This window comes from Aquarana catesbeiana, unplaced genomic scaffold (assembly GCF_042186555.1).
Source record: "Aquarana catesbeiana isolate 2022-GZ unplaced genomic scaffold, ASM4218655v1 unanchor236, whole genome shotgun sequence".
NCBI classification, from domain to species: Eukaryota; Metazoa; Chordata; class Amphibia; order Anura; family Ranidae; genus Aquarana; species Aquarana catesbeiana.
In genome coordinates, this window is record NW_027362664.1 from 1,718,850 (window position 1) to 1,739,781 (window position 20,932).

Genomic DNA, 20,932 nt, shown 5'->3' on the forward strand with positions numbered 1-20,932 from the left:
GTGCTGTTATGATTTTTGAGACGTCTGGTGTCATCTGTTTGCCAGGATTGTAAGGGTCAGGGCCTGGTTCTGTGTGTGGTGAGGGGGGGCGAGCTTGTCTAGGGAGGATGACAGTTAGATGTTGTAGAAAGAAGTGGGTAGGTTGGGGCAAGACAGAGATGAGATTTTGTAATAGAGGTGGTCAGTAGCAGAGAAGAGAAGGGTTGAAGTGGCGAAGGTTTCTAGGGGGCAACCGTTAGGTGGTTAGAGGGAAAGGAGGTGGAAGACAGGGAGAGAGCAAAACTAATAAGGTGGTGATCAGAGAGTGAGAGAGGATTGTGTAGTAGTGGGACGATGATTATTAATTATTATTATAATGTGATTCATTTCCTGCAGGAATCAGTTGTTCCAGAGAATGCATTTATTGACTCAACAGATGACCAAATCCAACAGAGGTATAGACAAGGTAGATGGTGACAGGATATTCATGCAACATTCAGACACCTTCAGAGAACCCAGTTTCTCCTGTCACATGTTAGCCAAACAGGGCCTTCCCTCTTATACACATTTTCTTCCTATGGGTGATAAAGACAAGCAATTTGATTGGCCAATTCTGTTAGGCCTTTGATCTGATTCTGTCCTTCAGAGTGAAAGATAATGACCCTAAGCCGGGAACAGCTGCAGTCATAAAACTACCACTTGGGTTGACCCTTGAGGTGGTCTTTTATTATTATTATTAACATAGCACGGAGTCATTATCTGTCCCTTTGTTCTGTCTTCTGAGTAACAGACAATGACCCCCTAGCTATGGACAGCTGCAGTCATAAACTAATTAACATAGCACAGAGTCACCATCTGTCCCAATTCTGACAAATTCTGGCCTGGTCAACACCTCAGTACTATATGTGTACGTATATGCATACACACATATAATAATATAATATACACACACATATACATATAAAATGCACTACAGATTGTTGGTGAGGTTGCATGGAGCTCATAGATAGGAGAATACAAGGTCAAGGGCGTTACCATCGGAGTGGGTAGAAGCCTGTATTCGTTGCTTCAGGTCAAGAGAGGAGGTTAGACTGAGAAGTTTAGAAGTAGCAGGAGTATCAGCATTAACAGGGTATTGAAGTCACTGAGAATGATTGTGGGGATTTCAGAAGAGAGAAATTGGAGAAAATAGACAAATACAATGTGCCTCTGAAGAGGAAAGTGTCAGAGAGGGAGGTGGGTGAAGTTCCTGATAGGGGTTGCGTGGGGCTAGAAGGATTCCCACTCCGCCTCCCTTCCATTCACTTGGTCTGGGGGAGTGAGTCCAGAGAAGGCCACCATGGGAGAGGGAAGCAAGAGAAGCAGTGTCAGATTCATGAAGCCAGGTTTCGGGAATGGCAAGTAGGTAAAGGGAATTTGTGATAAAGAGGTTATGGAGGGAGGTGAGTTTGTTACAGATAGAGTGGGCATTCCAGAGGGCACAGGAGAAGAGGAGGCTGGTTTTGGGAAGAAGAGCAATGGAAACCAAGTTCTGTGGATTGCGGATGCTACCAGAGGGTGTAGGGTGATGGGAGCATTGGGCACAGTTAAATGATGGAGGACCAGGGTTTGGAGCTATGTCACCAGAGGTTAGGAGAAGCAGAAGGGTGAGGGAGGTAATGTGGGAGTGTGATTTATATAATGGGACGCCCCAGCATCCTGGATGTTTTATCAGCATGTGTGTGTAAAATTAGCAGGAGTGGGTGAGTGCAGTAATAGGGAAAGGACAGAAAGAAGGGTGATATATATAAGCTGTGGGGTGGAGAAGAGGGGTGAAGGAAAGAGAGTTTAAAGAAAGAGGAAACAACTGCCAGAAGGAGTGGTAGAGAGCACATGTTACAGAGTGGAAGCACAGAGGAATAAAGAGACAGGGTCATCTGCGGTCTGTTTGGTGCTTTCCAGTGCAGTTTGCTATGTATGTCCGCTTTGTGCAATCTCTGAAGTGCAGAGCGTGAAGTGCAGATCACTTGTATAAAGAATCACTTAGACCCCTTTCACACTGAGGCGTTTTTCAGGTGCTTTTACGCTAAAAAAAGCGCCTGAAAAGCTCACAAAAACCTATTTCCATTAAAATCAATAAATGCTTTCACGCTGGGGCAGTGCGCTGGCAGGGCGATGAAAAAACACCCTTCTCCATTAAAATGAATGGAAAGCGCTTCAAAAGCGCCTGAAAAGCTCTCCGTCATGTCACAAGGCAGCACGGGAAATGCCTTGTTTACATAGGCACTTCCCCGTTCTGAGGCTACGTGACACGATCGCTGGGCACGGTCACGCTGTACGCTGGTTAAAGGATTTAAAAAAGAAAATATGCTGCGCTAAAGTGTAAATAATAACCAAATGTATAAAAATATATATTAAATGTATTAAATAATATATACTAATCTAAAAAAATCAAACCATATATATAGTGCTAAAAACCACATAGAATAAAATAGTGATTTGTACCAGTGCGATAGAAAATATATAAATCTAGATCATCAAATGTAAATATAACAAAGTGCAAAGTGCATATAAAACATAGCAAATATATCTTCGTGTAACATAAAATTCAAAAGTGCCCAGTGCCACACAGTGAATGTGATATGCAATCAGAAACAATATTAAAAAGTGATCCGTGAATCCAAAAATAAATCACATAGGTGTATTAAACAAATGTCCATAGATGTAAATCCAGCATGCTCCGGTGCCATCCAGTGACCCCCCCAGGAATACCGCTCACCTCAGAACTCAGCTGTGAAACTAAGTCTAAACACACTTTGGAGCCATCCCACGGCTCAATGATGATTACCAGGTGCACAGTTCCAATAGCAGCTCCAAAAATATATGAGAGAAAAGAACTTGATGGTGTAATAATGTTTAAAAAGGTTTATTTAAAATATAAAATCACTCCCCACAATGGGGTACTCACAAATTTGAGGTGCGTAAGTGCACCAATCTAACAACAGACTCCAAACAGTGCGTGGCAGTAAGGGTAAAGTGTGCGTCGTATCACAGCAAACACTCCGCTCCGTGCTCTGTTCTGGCCCCTCCCCTACGCGTGCCTGACACAGGGTCACGTGTCTTCATCATATCCCCCCTCCTGCTGGGAATTCTCTGACTGGGATGGCTCCCCAGCACCAGCAGCTAGACTCCAGCAGACAGACCCCAGCACCAGCAGCCGGACCCCAGCATCCAGACCCCAGCACCAGCAGCCAGACCCCAAACCCCAGCAGCCAGACCCCAAACCCCAGCAGCCAGACCCCAAACCCCAGCAGCCAGACCCCAGCACCAGCAGCCAGACCCCAGCACCAGCAGCCAGACCCCAGCACCAGCAGCCAGACCCCAGCACCAGCAGCCAGACCCCAGCTGCCAGACCCCTGGCCCTAGCAACCAGACCCCTGGCCCCAGCAACTAGACCCCAGGACCAACAGCCCAGCTCCAGCAGCCAGACCATTGGCCCCAGCAACCAGACCCCAGGACCAGCAGCCAAACTCCAGGCTCCAGCAGCCAGACCCCAGGACCAGCAGCTGTGTGATTAGGCTGCATTTCATTGGGCACTGGTATAGCTGCATTTAATTAGCCCTGGTAAGGCTGTATTTTATTTGTTTGGGGGGGGGCAACGCGAAACCTCACCTCCCTGAAATGAGGTTGAAATGAGGTTGGGATGTCTGCTATACTCTTATTGGGTGTTCCGAGATTGCAACTAGGACTTGTTACTATGCTTACCTTGGGTTTATGTGCTTTACCTTACCACTAATGCCCCCAATACTACCCTCTGGAATATGTTCCACCAGGGGAGTTGCTAGGTGGGAAAAAGACCAGGGGCTTCAGCCCGAAGTCCGAGCCTGGCACCGGGGGGGTGTTGTGCGGCGGGAGGGGGGTAAGCTCACTTTCTGGTTGCTGCATGGCTTACCAGTGCCCATAAATGCTGACCACTAAAAATTTACATACCTGACACACACTGACCATTACACTAACCTACCTGACACACATTGACCTACCTGACGATTACACTGAATATAAATAATAAATATTTATGACATTTATTTATATTATAATGCCCATCCCCTTTTATAGGGCACATGGTGTATAGGGACGTACAATGTAAAACATGGTTGCATTTCCCCACCCAGGGAAAAATACAACTGGATGCAATGCTCTGCAGGCTCCATAGAAAAAAATTTTAAAAAAAAAGCCCCATCAAATGCAGCCACTGTGCCCCGTCAATTGCAGCCACTGTGCCCATGAAAAGCAAGAAAATCAAAGAGAGAGAGAAAGAGAGAGGCTTACTTTATTTACTTACTCCGAGTCTGGACTGTCACAGTGTCTTATAGACGAAGAGACTCCTCTGCCACAAGTCCTGTGCTCTCTCCCCAAACTGACCACGGCCCCCAGTCTCTATCAATGCTTTTTGGCCAGGTCTCAATATTGACACATTCTCCCAGATAACACCAATGAAAAGCAATCCAGAGACACATTAAGTTCAGGATTAAGGATGAGCTCCGGTGTGTTCGCAAACGGCACGTGCAGAGCCCGTCAGGAAGTCGGCACAGCGCTAATCACAGGCAGTGAGACATTACCCGATGCGCGGCCTGTGATTAGCGCTGTGCCGACTTCCTGACGGCTCTGCATGTGCCGCTTGCGAACACGCCGGAGCTCATCCTTATTCAGGATTATGTAAATGCTGCACATGCGCTGAGACAGGAGTTACAGTGTTCTAGAACCCATCCCATCTTGAGCCCAGAGTGTACATTGCTCAGTGCATGCGCATTACAATGTACACAAAGAAATAAAAAAATTGCCTGCACACCATTGCCCTTCACACGTCTGGTATATCAAGATTTTGGAGGTGTTTACTCTGTATATATACACCTTATTGCCCATCCCTTTTTATAGGGCACATGGTGTATAGGGACGTACAATGTAAAACATGGTTGTATTTCCCCACCCAAGGAAAATACAACTGGGTGCAATGCTCTGCAGGCTCTGTAGAAATAAATAAAAATAAATGCCCCATCAAATGAAGCCACTGCGACCGTCAAATGAAGCCACTGTGCCCCGTCAAATGAAGCCACTGTGCCCCGTCAAATGAAGCCACTGTGCCCCTTCAAATGAAGCCACTGTGCCCCGTCAAATGAAGCCACTGTGCCCCGTCAAATGAAGCCACTGTGCCCCGTCAAATGAAGACACTGTGCCCATCAAATAAAGCCACTGCGCCCCGTCAAATGAAGCCATTGTGCCCGTCAAATGCAGCCGTTGTGCAGGTCAAAGGAAGCCATTGTGCCCATCAAAGGAAGCCATTGTGCTGGTCAAATGAAGCCACTGTGCCCGTCAAATGAAGCCACTGTGCCCTGTCAAATGAAGCCATTGTGCCCGTCAAATGAAGCCACTGCGCCCCGTCAAATGAAGCCATTGTGCCCGTCAAATGCAGCCGTTGTGCAGGTCAAAGGAAGCCATTGTGCCCATCAAAGGAAGCCATTGTGCTGGTCAAATGAAGCCACTGTGCCCGTCAAATGAAGCCACTGTGCCCTGTCAAATGAAGCCACTGTGCCCGTCAAATGAAGCCACTGCGCCCGTCAAATGAAGCCATTGTGCCCGTCAAATGAAGCCACTGCGCCCGTCAAACGAAGCCACTGCGCCCGTCAAATGAAGCCACTGCGCTCATCAAATGAAGCCACTGCGCCCGTCAAATGAAGCCACTGCGCCCGTCAAATGAAGCCACTGCGCCCGTCAAATGAAGCCACTGCGCCCGTCAAATGATGCCACTGCGCCCGTCAAATGAAGCCACTGCGCCCGTCAAATGAAGCCACTGTGCCCCGTCAAATGAAGCCACTGCGCCCGTCAAATGAAGCCACTGCGCTCGTCAAATGAAGCCACTGCGCCCGTCAAATGAAGCCACTGCGCTCGTCAAATGAAGCCACTGCGACCGTCAAATGAAGCCACTGCGCCCGTCAAATGAAGCCACTGCGCCCGTCAAATGAAGCCACTGCGCCCGTCAAATGATGCCACTGCGCCCGTCAAATGAAGCCACTGCGCCCCGTCAAATGGAGCCACTGCACCCGTCAAATGAAGCCACTGCGCCCGTCAAATGATGCCACTGCGCCCGTCAAATGAAGCCACTGCGCCCGTCAAATGAAGCCACTGCACCCATCAAATGAAGCCACTGCGCCCGTCAAATGAAGCCACTGCACCCGTCAAATGAAGCCACTGTGCCCGTCAAATGAGAGAGAGAGAAACACAGAGAGAGAGTGACACCTTTTTTTCTTTAATCTTCATTCTGTCCCACTTCCAGTCACAGCCACCATGGCCGCTATTCAGCGTGACTCTGGAGGTTGAGGTAGAAGGGGTGGGCGGTGCCACAGCGGCCAAATCACACAGGTAAACTGCGGCTGCCTCCACTGCTGTCTGTCCTTTTTTCTCTCCCTTTCTCTTCACTGTTGGACCCGGTGCTTAGACAATCGGGGGCTATTGGCCCAATATTCGGGGCTCCAAACTCAATAGCCCCCCTTAATGATGCCTGTGTGTTCTGCACTGACTATCTCTACCTCTGGGCCCTCTCCACCGTCGCCTAGTTTAAAGACCCCTCTAACTTTTTGGGTTAATCTAGGTCTCCACACTATATATGTGTGTATCATCATCTGCTGGAGATAAAAGACATCACAGTGACTATGGAGGAAGAGGACGGACATGACTGGGGGTTACTGGGTGTAAATAGAAAATAAGATCTTATTACCTCCTCTGCTGCTTCTTCCTGCAATGTCTCCTCGCTACTTCCTCCCAACTCACCTCTCACCCGGAACTTCCTGTCTGTACCTGACATCACTTCCTGTCTGTATTCCATAGAGACTTCCTGTCTGGGTAGAAGTAAGATCACCATCTTGTGGAGTTCAGAGGAACTGCAGCACCGGGAAACATCTCATAATAACCATTCCTGTATAATATGTATTTTACAGGGCTAAGTTAAAAACAAATGTATAAAACCAAAGAGTAAGGGGGGAAGCAGAATGTTGGAACGTTGTGTGAAGCACACCACCAGAACCAAATGAATCAGTTAGTATATATTATTTAATGGTGCACATGGATGCATATGGGACAATAAATCACATATAATAAATAACATAAAATAAATACATATACACACACACACACATAAGTGTTCCTACATAGTACATGATATATTTTAAAAATGTATTAAATGTAACCCAACTTGCATATAGACATGATTGATTGCACTAGGGCTGCAACTAATGATTATTTTCATAATGGATTAGTTGGCCGATTATTGTTTCGATTAATCGATTAATCAGTTGATAAGCTTAAAAAAAAAAAGTGTTGTGTATAATTTAGTTATAAAGTTTAAAAAAAAGGCAATTTATTCTTAAATATCTCTATGCAGTGGTAAATATAAATAACTATATGGTTAGGGAGCAAAATATCTAATCCACTCTGAGAATAACAGACAGAAGAGATACACTATTAGAGGAAATATACTGTATATACTATTAGAGGAGAGATATACTGTATATGCTATTAGAGGATATATACTATTAAAAGGGTGAATCTGGTAAATATCATCAGACTCAGAGATCAATTTTTTTTTTTTTTTATTTAAAAACAAACAAACAATGTCTTCCTTCAAAAAAAAGGCATTTTAAGAATGTTTGTTCGATTTTCTAATCGTTAGTGGGGTCAAATTGACAATCATTTTCAACCACAGTGACAATTTGGAAATAATAGAAAACTTCTTGGTCAAAGGAATTTTCAGACGGTGTATGTGGTTTTCGTTCATTTTAAAAACACAATGTTAAAAACAAATGAAAATTTCAAACATTCTTTCATTCAGCGAATGTACAAAGATTTTTCATCTGAATATTCTCTTCTGAAAATTGATCCGTGTGGCCAGTATAAGGCTCGGTACACATCTATGCAGTTTGCTTTTGATGTGTTTCTGCAGTGCTTTTTGCTGTGCGTTTTGTTTTTTGCACACATGATTTTGCGGCAATTTGCATTTTTGCATTTTTTTGGCCAATTTGTTGTTGGTCAGATTAAAAAAAACAAATTGTTGCAAAAACGCATTACATGCTTTTCTGCAGCTTTTCTATTGAAGTATATTGAACCAAAAAAGCACAGTTTTGTGTTTAAAAAAGTCCCTGACCGTTTCCAAATACACAGCGGCTGAAAAAAAAGTATAGATGTGAATGTGTCCCATAGGAAACCATGTAAATGAACTGTAGTGTGTTTCTGCAAAAAGCACCAAAAAAACAAATATGTGAACCAGGTCTAAGACGTTTAGTAACATAATGGGGTTAAAAAAAAAACTAAAATTAGCCCTTAATAGTACAAAAAAACAGATAATCCCTATTGTATGGGGTTCATTTTTTTACTGTAGAACTGTGAAAGTAACATTTACAGTAGCAATTATTTGCTCTTTTTGTACTATAAAAGGCTCAATTTAATTTTTTTAACCCCATTATGTTACTGGCTGATTAATCGATTATGAAAATAGTAATCGATTATTTTCATAATAGTTGTTGATTAATCGATTAGTTGTTTCAGCCCTATATTGCACACATGATGTAAAATTGATTCAAAATTCTTCAAGGTAGTCTCGTAGTAGACACATAGTGGGTCATTTACTATAGCACCAGGAAGTACTGGGCACTATTGCAAATAATAGCGCCCATTTTAGCCAAATAACATTTTAACAGGCGAATGTGCGAATGAAAAAGAGCGCTATTAGCGGCGCACAAATGCTGGTAAATTTGAAATCAGTGCTAATTGGCGATTCCGCCTATATGCAAATGGCAATTTCTAATAAGTTGTTATATAGCACTGCACTGTAACCATGATCCATGTATGTGAAAGAAACATTTTTATGTGAGATGTGCTCTACCTCGTGTGCATCTATTGATGTATATTGCAATTTGTATTCCTAGTTTTTTTCCTTCTTTTGCTAATGAATGCAGTTATGAATGATAATTACATAGTAATGTCTGCTATTCTGTAAAGTTACATGTATTAAACATTTAGGTTACCTATATGTTGTTTTTTATTTTTTAAATTTAGGTGACTATAAAGCGGAAATTATTTATGTTCATTCTTTAATCATACTACACTGTTATGCAGGTCTTGTACTTAGCACAATGGCTTAGTGGTCTGCTCTGATGTCTCCACAGCACTCACGGTACAAGTTCAAATACCAGCCAACCTACCATCCACCAGCTGTGTTTATTTTTTCAGTGCACAAGTGAATTAAAATAAACAAACAAAGAAATGTAAACTGCCCGTTAGCTAGTGTGTGGTGTTTGGAATTTCACACCATAATATTATTGAATACTTACATACCATTGCATGCATTTGAAGAGTTATTATAATAGAATCAGCCAAATTAAAGTGCATTGGCTAATTGTCATTCACCTATTTTCAGCATATGCTGCTTTGGCTAATTGGCATTTGCCTTTTTTCCACCAATTAAATCTTTTAATATCTCTCTGTGGGATTTGAACCCATGAGTCCTTCAAACCCTGAGTTTTTCAAGGTAGAAGTGCTGACCACTATCCTATTGGGCGTAGCACAATCATACATAGAAAATACAGAGAGACAGCATCTGGAGAAGATGGCTCAGGGAAGAAGACAGCTCGGAGCTATTTTACAATAAAGGACTTGTCAAAAACCGGATATTGATTTTTTTGGTGAACAGGTAGGGCATCTGAAAAGAGGCATTTGCCTCTTTTCAGCATATGCTGCTGAGTATAATGCAAGCTTTCAGTAGGTGATACCATCTGTGTGATTTTCAGCCATGTGCTGGATTGTACGCGAGGAGCTGAGTGTTCACAGTCGGCCCCGACCAGGTCATAATTACCACATGTGAGTTGCGGAGCCTTCGGATGAGGCTGCGAGGATGGATCATCCACAACCTCTACTCATCTAGTTGGATTTCCATCTGGTGGTTTAATCAATTGCCTTCTTGAGTCTAGCATCTGGTAAGCAGGCTCTTTGTGTGGTGTTGATGCACTTACTAATCCCTTCACTGGTAGAAGTTAAGCTGATGTCCCACACATCTGCAGGATTCCCACTTGCTAATTTATCATCTGGTAAGCAGGTTCTCTGTGTGGTGTTGCTGCACATATTGATTTCTACACTGGTTGATGGTTCACATACCTTTATGATTTGCACTCAAAATTTGCTATTTGGTAAGGAGCCCCTTTGGGTGGTGTTTGCGGTCATCAATTTTAAAACACTGGGTGTATAATGTATGGAATTTTTTTCACAACGTGAGTGCCACTTTTATCTATATATGTCACAATAATTTATGTGTCAGTATTACGCTATGTTGCTATTTATATATTTTTTGGGGGGATAATTCATTTTTCATGGATTTAACGCACATCCATCGTGAGTGAAAGTCGTTAGACCCTACTGTGACCGGTTTACATCAAGGCCCAGGCGGGGTTACAGCCACCTGCTTGATTGGCTTACAATCTATCAGTGGGGGATACATTTCGCTTTACCCAATCACAGAGGGTTAATTTCCGGAAGTTGGGACTATTAATTTGGACTTTTTAGAATCACTAATCTTATTAACTTTACAGAGATTATATTTATAATTTTTAAGCGCGGCTTTTTTATTTCCATAAGTTTACTAGTGTTTTGTGGTGGGACTACTTTATATTCTAGGTATAATAGTACTCAGCACAGTGACTTAGGCCCCTTTCACACTTGTGCAACCTGAAAGTTGCGCTATTTTGATGCGACTTTAAGCAATACCTGTGTAATCTTGAGGTCTATGGACGCAGGAGTTGCAGGGAAAGGCGCGCAATTTTCTCACAATTTTGCGTCTGCAATTTTGCCGCGATTCCAGGGAATGCCTGTGTAAACTTGAGGTCTATGGACCTCAACTCGCATCAAAGTTGGACCAAAGTAGTACAGGGACTACTTAGAAGTCGGAGTGACTTGAAGTCGCACAGATATGAATGGTACACATTGAAAATCATGGGGTATGACTTGTCATGCAACTCTGATGTCCAAAGTCTCACAAGTGTGAAAGGGGCCTCTGCCCGACTTTGTGAGTGATTTCAGAGACATCAGTGCACTTTCCTGCACAAATGTCTAGTGAAATCACATAGCTCCCAACTGTCCCTGATTTGGAGCAATGCTCCTCTGTCCCTCCTTCCTCCTCATTTGTCCCTCATTTTGTTCTGATCTGTATAGTTGTATATAAAATGTACTTTTTATCTTTCAAAAAGGGTTTCCCAGCGCTAAACCTTTCATCTAATTTCTAAATCGCTTTGTTTGTTAATTTCCAAAGCCAATCTAAAGGAATATTATTGGTAAAAAAAAAACACTTATGCCCCGGATTTTCCGATGGACATTGTCCGATCGGAGCATGTTGTCGGAAATTCCGACCGTGTGTGGGCTCCATTGGACTTTTTTCATCGGATTTTCTGACATACAAAGTTGGACAGCAGGAGATAAAATTTTCCGACAACAAAATCCGATCGCGTCAATTCCGACCGTGTGTGGCCTGTTCCGACGCACAAAGTGCCACGCATGCTCAGAAGAAATTCCGACACGGGACAGCTCGTTCTGGTAAACTTAGCGTTCGTAATGGATACAGCACTTTCGTCACGCTGCAATGTTCAAAATGGTTTAATACAGCGCACTCTCTTCTTCTTTATAATGTGACAAGTAGTTTTGCTGCTCATATTCACACACACTTCTCACAAACTTCTTTCATTACTATTTATCGGGATTCCCTCAATATATTTTGATTTCTCACATCTGACAACATATTTTTTTTATTTTTTTGACTTTAATGTAGAATCTTTTTTTGTGTTTCTCTTTTTTAATTTTTTTTTGGTGATTTTGATGTGTACTCCCGAAAATGTTTGTGTGTTTTTTGTGACAAGTTCCCACAACACCATTGATATGTTGTTCTATTTAATCTGTAGGAGATTGTTTGTTGTTGTTGTCTCTTGTTAATTTCACATTTTATGTTAGAAATGTACCTGAATCCTCACCAACAAACTGTCCTTTTTGGATGAAAACACACACAGGAGAGTAGAATTTACCTAAAAATATTTTATTAAGGGGTCACAACTAAACAAAGAGGGAGGCATCGCTGGAGAAACTGCAGAAGTGGGCGAAGCCTTGGACCCCCAGGGCAGACATCAATTATTTAAAAGCAAAATTGGTGGCCTGAGGAGTCCATATCTAAGGGAGGGCAGTCTGGTCCAGAAGTCCCAGAGATCCGGAAAGCAGCAGATGACATCTGTGTCCCCAGGCTGTGGTCATACGAGAGACTGCAGCTTTTGTCAGACCAGACTGAACCCAGGGCAATCACTCTTTGGTCTTCCTTCCACGCTTCCTTCCAGCCTTTGGCTGTGGTGGTGGAGTTGTGGCAGCAGGAGGAGGAGGAGGAGGAGGAGGAGGAGCATCGTCGATCTCAATGACATCCGTCTTGTGTGTCAGTTCCCCACTCTCCCCCTTACGTAGGACTTTATAAATCAGGTCCTCAGAGAGCTTGCGTTGGCCCTCCTGCATGCCCTGCAATTTGGTGGCAGCCATGCAGGCAAAGGCCTCTTCAGGACAGGGGAAGGCTCTGAGGGATGCAGAAGCCTCCTGGATCAGCCTGTATGCTGAATCCTGCACAGGACTGGGAGTAGCCTTCCTGGCCCTTTTGTATAGAAGGCGGAGGGGAGGAACCTGAGATTTAGTCAGGCTGTGACTTGTCCCAGGCTTCTCTTGGCTGAAACTTAGCCCCGCCTCCTCCTGGCTGCCACTAATCCCCGCCTCCTCCTGGCTGACACTAATCCCCGCCTCCTCCTGACTGCCACATTCCACAGCCTCCTCCTGGCTGAGGTCTTCCTGTGTATGAAAAAGGGACATAGTTTTATTTTTTTTACATCAATCGCACACAATTTTCACCTCCTGACTGCTGCAAATTGAATGTTAACAAATATAACAGACTATCCTTCTGAGCCCAGCATTTTTCATTCTTGTCCCAATTTTGGGTGCCCACTACTGTCTATTGATATGTAAAACACTTTTTTTAATCAGCAATTAATGATCAATAATAACATCTATAGTAAACATCATTTCTTTATTGCCCAGAAATCTGTAGAAGAATGCTATACCTGACTCCAGCTGGGCTCCTCCACTTCTTCCTGGCTGGAAGGCCCAGGTTGGACATCAGAAGCCTCAGCTGGGATGGAAGGAAGAGTGGAAGGAAGAGTAGAGAGGGATTCCCTGACTTCAGTGTGGTCTGACAGAAATCGCAGTCTCTCGTAGTACCACAGCCTGGGGACATAAATGTCATCTGCTGCAGCTCCGGACCTCAGGGAATCTGTGACCTTCTTGCGCTCCCTAAGATAAGTGCTCCTCAGGCCACCAATTTTAGCTTTTAAATAAGGGATGGTTGCTGTGGGGACCACCGGCTTCACCAACTCCAGCAGTTTCTCCAGCGCTGCCTGCCTCTTTTGTTTGTGATTATAGTGGGGGGCTCAGGAAGCGGTGGTCGGACCTGAAATTACGAGAACATGAGCAGTACAGAAAGATCCGGAGAGTGCTGCAAAAAAGTAAGTAGTTGTGCTGTGTTCCTATTGTTCTTGTGTTTATTACGTTCGTGCTGCTCCATATGCTTTTAGGAACTGTTGTACAGTTTAAAATGGCAACTTTCATGTTCATGGGCACATTATTCGGATCACACATTTTTATTTTGGACTATAAAATACCATTGTTTAGGCCATATGCATTTGGCCACCATTTTGAGGCCCTATACTTGTCTTCAAAGAATTGGGTTGTGTAGATGGCTTTGTTACTAGAATGAAATGCAAACTAGATTCTGTGTAAGGAGAGGACACTGAGCAGCTGTTTTCACATCTGGACACTGGAGCACTAGTGTGGGACACAAGAACACCATTTTTATTAGGGGGGCCACAAAGGTGCTCCAGTGTATACTATATGGGGGATACATCTGTGAAGCTTGTACTAAACAGGTAAAGTATCGCAGATTGACAAAGGACACTAAAAAAGCTACATCTTGGAACTCTGCCAAAATAGACAATTGTACCCCACTTCCAAGCAATGTTTCATCTTTATAGTTCTGCCATCAAATATCTGTGTGCTAATTATACCATTTTTGTTTTACATAGGGGAGAAAAGACTCAGAGGACACCCCTCATCCCAGGAGACCAGAGACCCCCCCCTCTGGAAGAAGGGGAAATCCACCCAACACAAGATGAGCAGGAGGAAGAAGACGTGGTGGAACTAGTCACCACAACAGGTGAGTGTCTGCAACCACAGGCTCAGATAAGAGATGGATGGTGGCATATTTTTTAGACCTAATTTATTTTGGGTTCCTCTCTTTTTAGGTGATCGTGAGGTTGTGGATGAAGATCCTTTCACATCAGAAAGTGCCCAGATCGTGATCGGGGAGATCATGGGGTGTAATTTACAATTGGAAATCATCAAGCAAAACATCAATGATGTTATTCCAAAATATAAAAACATCATTGATGTTTTGGGGTGAGTTTAAAGCCCCTCCAAATCACTTTCTTCTTTTGTCTGCTACAATGTGCGAAATATTTTTGTGATTTTTCCCAAAGCCAAATTTGGAGGATGCACACAGTGTGTCAACATGTGCTATCTGCCATCACGGGAGATCAATGGACACGTTTTGGGGGTGCAACCCCTTCCTCAATAATAAAGTAGCGGTGAGGAAGGGCTTTCTCCCCCAAAACACATCCCTTGATCCCCCGTGATGGCAGGTCGCACATGTTGACATTATGAAATTTGTGTGCATCTTCCAAATTTGGCTTTTCCAGGGGCGATTTCCCCCCATCTGAACGCAATATCAAACACAGTTCCTAAATACTCATGTCTGATATTGCCTTCAAGTTCTACCAAATGTGAACTTTGTAAGATCAAGATTTGTGTCTTTCTTGTGGGTTTTACACAGGCCTGTTTTCTATAAAATGCACATTTTGATTTTGGATAATGCCACCACAAAAATTGTTATACAACAAACATGTTGGTTTGTCAGAAAAACCTTTGGTAAATGCACATGTGATTGTGCAGGTATTAAAAAGATTGCTCATCACTTTTGGGGTGATGTAATTGTTGTTTTATGAGAAAATGGGGGTTATTTCCTAAGGGCAAATCCTCTTTGCACTACAAGTGCAGTTTCAGTGCAGTTGCAAGTGCATTTGTAGTGAAAAGTGTCTTTGCATTTAGTAAATAACAGCCAACAGTGCTTTGTATAAGGTTACACAATCACGACATTTTCTGGACTCCACACATTTCTGTCAGGGTCAGCTAAAACAAACACAAGCAGTAAATGTCCACAAAGAAGAGCCTGGGGGGAGATGCCTGTCGAGAACTTGAGGTCCTGCAGGCTTCTCCCTGTGGCCAAATACCACAGGGTAGCGACCAACCTCTGCTCCGGAGTGATGGCTTGCCTCATGCAGGTATCCTGCCTGCTAATATAAGGGGTCAGCGAAGCCAACAAACGGTGAAATACGGGGTCCGTCCTCCTGAGAAAGTTCCTGAAATCATCAGGATTATTCTCACGGATCTCACAGAGCAAAGGCATATGACAGAACTGGTCACGCTGAAGCAACCAATTCTTGGTCCATGAACTCCTCCCCACCCTGTTCATGGACTGGACTTGTGTCAAGGTCAGGACCCCAACACCAAGCCCCCGCACAGCACGAACTCTACGAGGAGTACGCATACGAAACATGGCTAGAAAACGGTCGGCTGCTCAGAACGAAGTAACAGAACGCACTGAAGAACAGCAAGGCCTGTGAAGAGCGACCTGAAAAACAGCAACGAGCGGGCAAGATCGCACAGAAAACTCCGATACGAACTGACTGCACGCAATGAAGAGCAGATACAAACCCACAAGCACAAACTGAACGGCAGAAAACGATCTGAAAGCCACGAGTCTGAAAAAGCGCGAATCGTCTCTCACCAAACTTTTACTAACATGAGATTAGCAAAAGGAGCCCAAAGGGTGCTGCGCTTGGTTCTGAACCGGCCTTTTCTAGTCTCGTCGTACGTGGTGTACGTCACCGCGTTGTTGGCGATCGGAAATTCCGACAACTTTGTGCGACCGTGTGTAGGTAAAAACAAGTTTGAGCCAACATCCGTCGGAAAAAATCCTAGGATTTTGTTGTCGGAATGTCCGAACAAACTCCGACCGTGTGTACGGGGCATTAGAGGTTTAACTAATATATTTTTACATTTTTTTTGGAATAATTCTCCTTTAAGAAGGTGTTTTAGGAGGTGTGTCCTATGCTCAAAAAGTTGGGAGGTAAGAAATCGCCCCCTGAAGTCGCCCAAAGTAGTGCAGGAACTACTTTTGGGAATCTTTGTGGCGTCGCACCAACCAACAGTTCCATTGTCATCAATAGGCGCCAATTTGGCCTGCAATTTGACATGTCAATTCAGAGCTATGTGAAGATGGGTGAAGTTGCATAGATATGAATGGAAATCATGGGGACAACTTTTCATGTGACTCTGAGGTCCAAAGCTGCATGAAAAGTCACCCAAGTGTGAAAGTAACCTAATGAGATTAATTGATAACACCTTTGAATAAGGCCCCATTTGCACTTGTGCGACCTTAAAATTGCACAGCTTTGCCATGACTTGAAGCAATGTCTGTGTAACCTTGTGGTGTATGGACCTCAAATCTCATCAATGTCAAACCAAGGTAGTGCAGGGATGAATTTGCCCCACTTTCAGGATGCACAAGTGACAATAGAGCCAAATTCAAAGATATTATCCTTGAATCTCATTCACACTGTTGCGACCTGAAAGTCACACTATTTTGCTGCCACTTTGCCGCTGCAACTTGGCCCCAACTTCTGGGAATGCCGGTGTAATATTGTACCCGATATACTTCAAGTCACACAAAAGTAGTACAGGGACTACTTTGAAGTTGTTGCGACTTAAAGTAGCACAGATATGAATGGTTATCATTGAGAATCATGGGGTACACATTGTCATGCAACTCAGAGGTCCAAATTTGCTGGAAAATTCGCCCAGCTGTGAGACAAGTCATAAATATTTTAATAAAAGGAGCTCTCATTTATATTTGCATAGTCCTTACTGATTTACATCAGCAGAACAAATGCAGGAAGTGATGTGTGCACATGGGACGGAAGCAAATGTGTGGTGATGCCAAAAAAATTAATGAACCCCACCCACACCAAATCTAACTATGACATCCACCCCCACATTGAGTAAGTACATATCCTACACTTACCTGGCCAATCAGCAGCACCTCCTCTTTGCTAAAGAGGGACCTTGCCATGTCCACCTAGATGGAGATCCTGACCAGCACAGGAACTTCCGGGTGATTACAATGACTCATTTCCGGGTAAGAAGGTGAAACCACACTCTTTTGATCGCAACCACGATTAGTATTTTTTATTTTCGTTTATTTGCAGATATGCAAATCTGTATTTCTACATATAATGATATTTGAAGGTAAACTTAAGGGCGTTCGATAAGAAATGGTGTCCCTGGGATAGCAGCAGGTGAATTACAAAGACAAAGGCCCAGTTTGAGCCCTGGTTCACACTGACAGCGGGAGGAAATCGCTCAGCTGAACTCACAAAATTTCATTCCCGCATGTCAGTCCCGACTGCGGGGGGAATATCATAGACATCTGTGCAGGTTTCTGCACTGATATCAATACAAATCAACCACCTGAATTCATTACCTGCAATTCTCCACAGCTGTTATATATATATAAAGATTCCACCTTTATCACTTACTTTCAGGTGTGCTGAAGCCTAGGTTTACATTGGAGCGATTTGTCATGCTATTTGTCATGGCGGCAATGGCACTGTTCCAATCGATGTAACACCGATTTTGCAGCACCACACCGATTTGCAAAAGTAGTTCCTGCACTACTTTTGCTGATTTCAGGTGTGACTTCAATAGAAATCTGTGTATGAAGCCACACAGATGTCCATCAAGTAGCACCTGAAATCACGTTGACCTTGCTACTTTTAAATCGGGCTACTTCAAGTGAAGTAGCCCGATTTCATAGTAGCATCAAAGAGACTAGTTTTTTTGGTGCGCAAATACATACAGAAATAGGATATAAAAAGATATTGCCCCAAAACTAATTAAAAGAAAGAAAAGAGAAAAAATATATAAAAACCACCACAACAAACAAGCTCAATAATGTACTTTTATTTTGCCAGCAGAAACAAAATTATGTACATTCATTTACTAGCTTAAAAAAAAAAAAAAATTCTACAGGATATACGGTGCTATATTTAGCAAAACAGTTAGCAATTGGATTTTAACCACTTGCCGACCGCCGCATGTACATTTACGTCGGCAGAATGGCACAGCTGGGCAAATGGGTGTACCTGTACGTCCCTTTGAATTTGCTGCCGTGTGGTCGCGCGCGCGACCCTGCCGAGAGATCCGTGAGTAGGATTGCGGGTCCCGCGGACTCGATCGCCGCAGGGATACCCGCGATCGTCTCATGGAGCTAATGTACACAAGCATCTCTCCGTTCTGCCTAGTGACACTGGAGCTATGATCAGTGACGTGTCACTCGTAGCCACGCCCCCCCACAGTTAGAATCATTCCCTAGGACATACTTAACCCCTTCCTAGCCAGCTAGTGGTTAACCCCTTCACTGCCAGTGTCATTTTTACAGTAATCAGTGCAATTTTATAGTACCGTTCACTGTAAAAATGACAATGGTTCCAAAAATGTGTCAAAATTGTTCGATGTGTCCACCATAATGTCGCAGTCATGATAAAAATCGCAGATTGCCGCCATTACTAGTAAAAAAAAAAATTATTAATAAAAATGCCATAAAATTAACCCCTATTTTGTAGATGCTATAACTTTTGCGCAAACCAATCAAAAAACGCTTATTGCAATTTTTTTTTACCAAAAATATGTAGAAGAATCGGTATCGGCCTAAACTGAGGAAAAAAATATTTTTTATACATTTTTTGGGGATATTTATTATAGCAAAAAGTAAAAAATATTGCGTTTTTTTCAAAATTGTCACTCTATTTTTGTTTATAGCGCGAAAAATAAAAAACACAGAGGTGATCAAATAACACCAAAAGAAAGCTCTATTTGTGGGAAAAAAAAGGTCAATTTTGTTTGGGAGATACGTCACACGACCGTGCAATTGTCAGTTAAAGCAAAGCAGTGCCGAATCGCAAAAAGTGCTCTGGTCTTTGGCCAGCCAAATGGTCCGGGGCATAAGTGGTTAAGGAGCTTACAATCTAAAATTTGTCTAAACCTTACGCCCCGTACACACGAGCGGAATTCCGTCTGAAAAATCTTGGATGGTTTTTCCGACTGGATTCCGCTCAAGCTTGGCTTGCATACACACGATCACACAAAAGTACTCTGAACTTTCGACCGTCAAGAATGCGGTGATGTACAACACTACAACGAGCCAAGAAAATGAAGTTCAATGCTTCCGAGCATGCGTCGAATTGTTTCCAAGCATGCGTGGTTTTTTGCGCATCGGAATTGTATACAGACGAACGGAATTTCCGATAGGATAGGAACTTTTTCCGTCGGAAAAATAGAGAACCTGCTCTCAATCTTTTGCTGGCAGAAATTCTGCCAGCAAAAGCCCAATGGAGCATACACACGGTCGGAATTTCCGACCAAAAGCTCACATCAGACTTTTGCTGGTGGAATTTCCGCTCGTGTGTATGGGGCATTAGAGTGGACACAGCTTTACTTCCAGTGTATAACGGCCAACACATCATTTTTATCTGCAAGATTATAGAAACAGACTTACGTCATTCTTACAAAGCATTCCAACATAGTATTAAAAAAGGCACTTATTCAAAATATAACACCCACCACCACCCCACAAATCCACACACATACATTGGTAAGACAGGAACAATACACACACAACATTGACAGCATGGGCACATAAACCCACTTTTGATGGAAAAAATGCACAAAAATTTCAGCAAACAACCCTAGTTGGGCATTTGTCAATATGCACAATATCATTCCTTCTCCCCCACAAATCACAGCAAAAAAACTGACCTTCTCAGGCCAAACTAACCCCCCTACTGCAGCCCTTTATATAAGAGAGGTTGTATTGTTAGCAAACTGACACATGCCCAATAGAAGTACACGCCCAATAGAAGTACACGCCCACCAGTATCTTTCAATCTGTCTCTTTAAGTGATTGCACCTGATGGACAGGAACACATAATACTATTTGCAACTGTGTTAGTTCTTGGCTATGTGCATCAAATTTCCAACTACAGGCCAAAGATCGAAGTCTATTTGTATGCACATAAACAAAGCAGATGTTTTCTAAGCATATGTACCTGGGCAGTGTAAACCCTACAAATTTTAAATGTCCAAGTCCCTGGGCATGATTAATGCTAAAAAACATTGGGGGTTATTTGCGAAAGGCAAATCCACTTTGCACTACAAGTGCAAACTACAAGTGCAAAGGGCACTTGAAAGTGCAGTCACTGTAGATCCGAGGAGGACATGCAAGGAAAATAAAAAACAGCATTTTAGCTTGTACATGATTGGATGATAAAATCAGCGGAGCTTCCCCTCATTTCAGATCTTCCCCTCAGATCTACAGTGACTGCACTTCTAAGTGCACTTTCAGTGCAATTTCAAGTGCACTTTGCACTTGTAGTGCAAAATGGATTTGCCTTTCATAAATAACCAACATTAACATCAGTCCCTGGCTGTAATGAGCTTCCAATCTAAAGTCCAAAATGAACTTTCTTACATTAAAGACTATTTCGACAGGAGACAAATAAGATGCCAGCATGTCTTTGGATTGTGGTGAGAAACCCACACAGGGAGAACATATAAACTTCAACACAAGCATTAGCATGTTGGGGAATTGAACCAGCAACTCCAGTGCTGTGAGACAGAATTGCTACCCACT

The 20,932-nt window shown here is 43.2% G+C and overlaps 1 protein-coding gene across 1 annotated transcript in view; it reads left to right on the forward strand.

The window, feature by feature from the left end:
* Nucleotides 1–20,932, forward strand: part of LOC141121985 (uncharacterized) — a 641,331-nt gene that overhangs the window by 336,591 nt on the left and 283,808 nt on the right.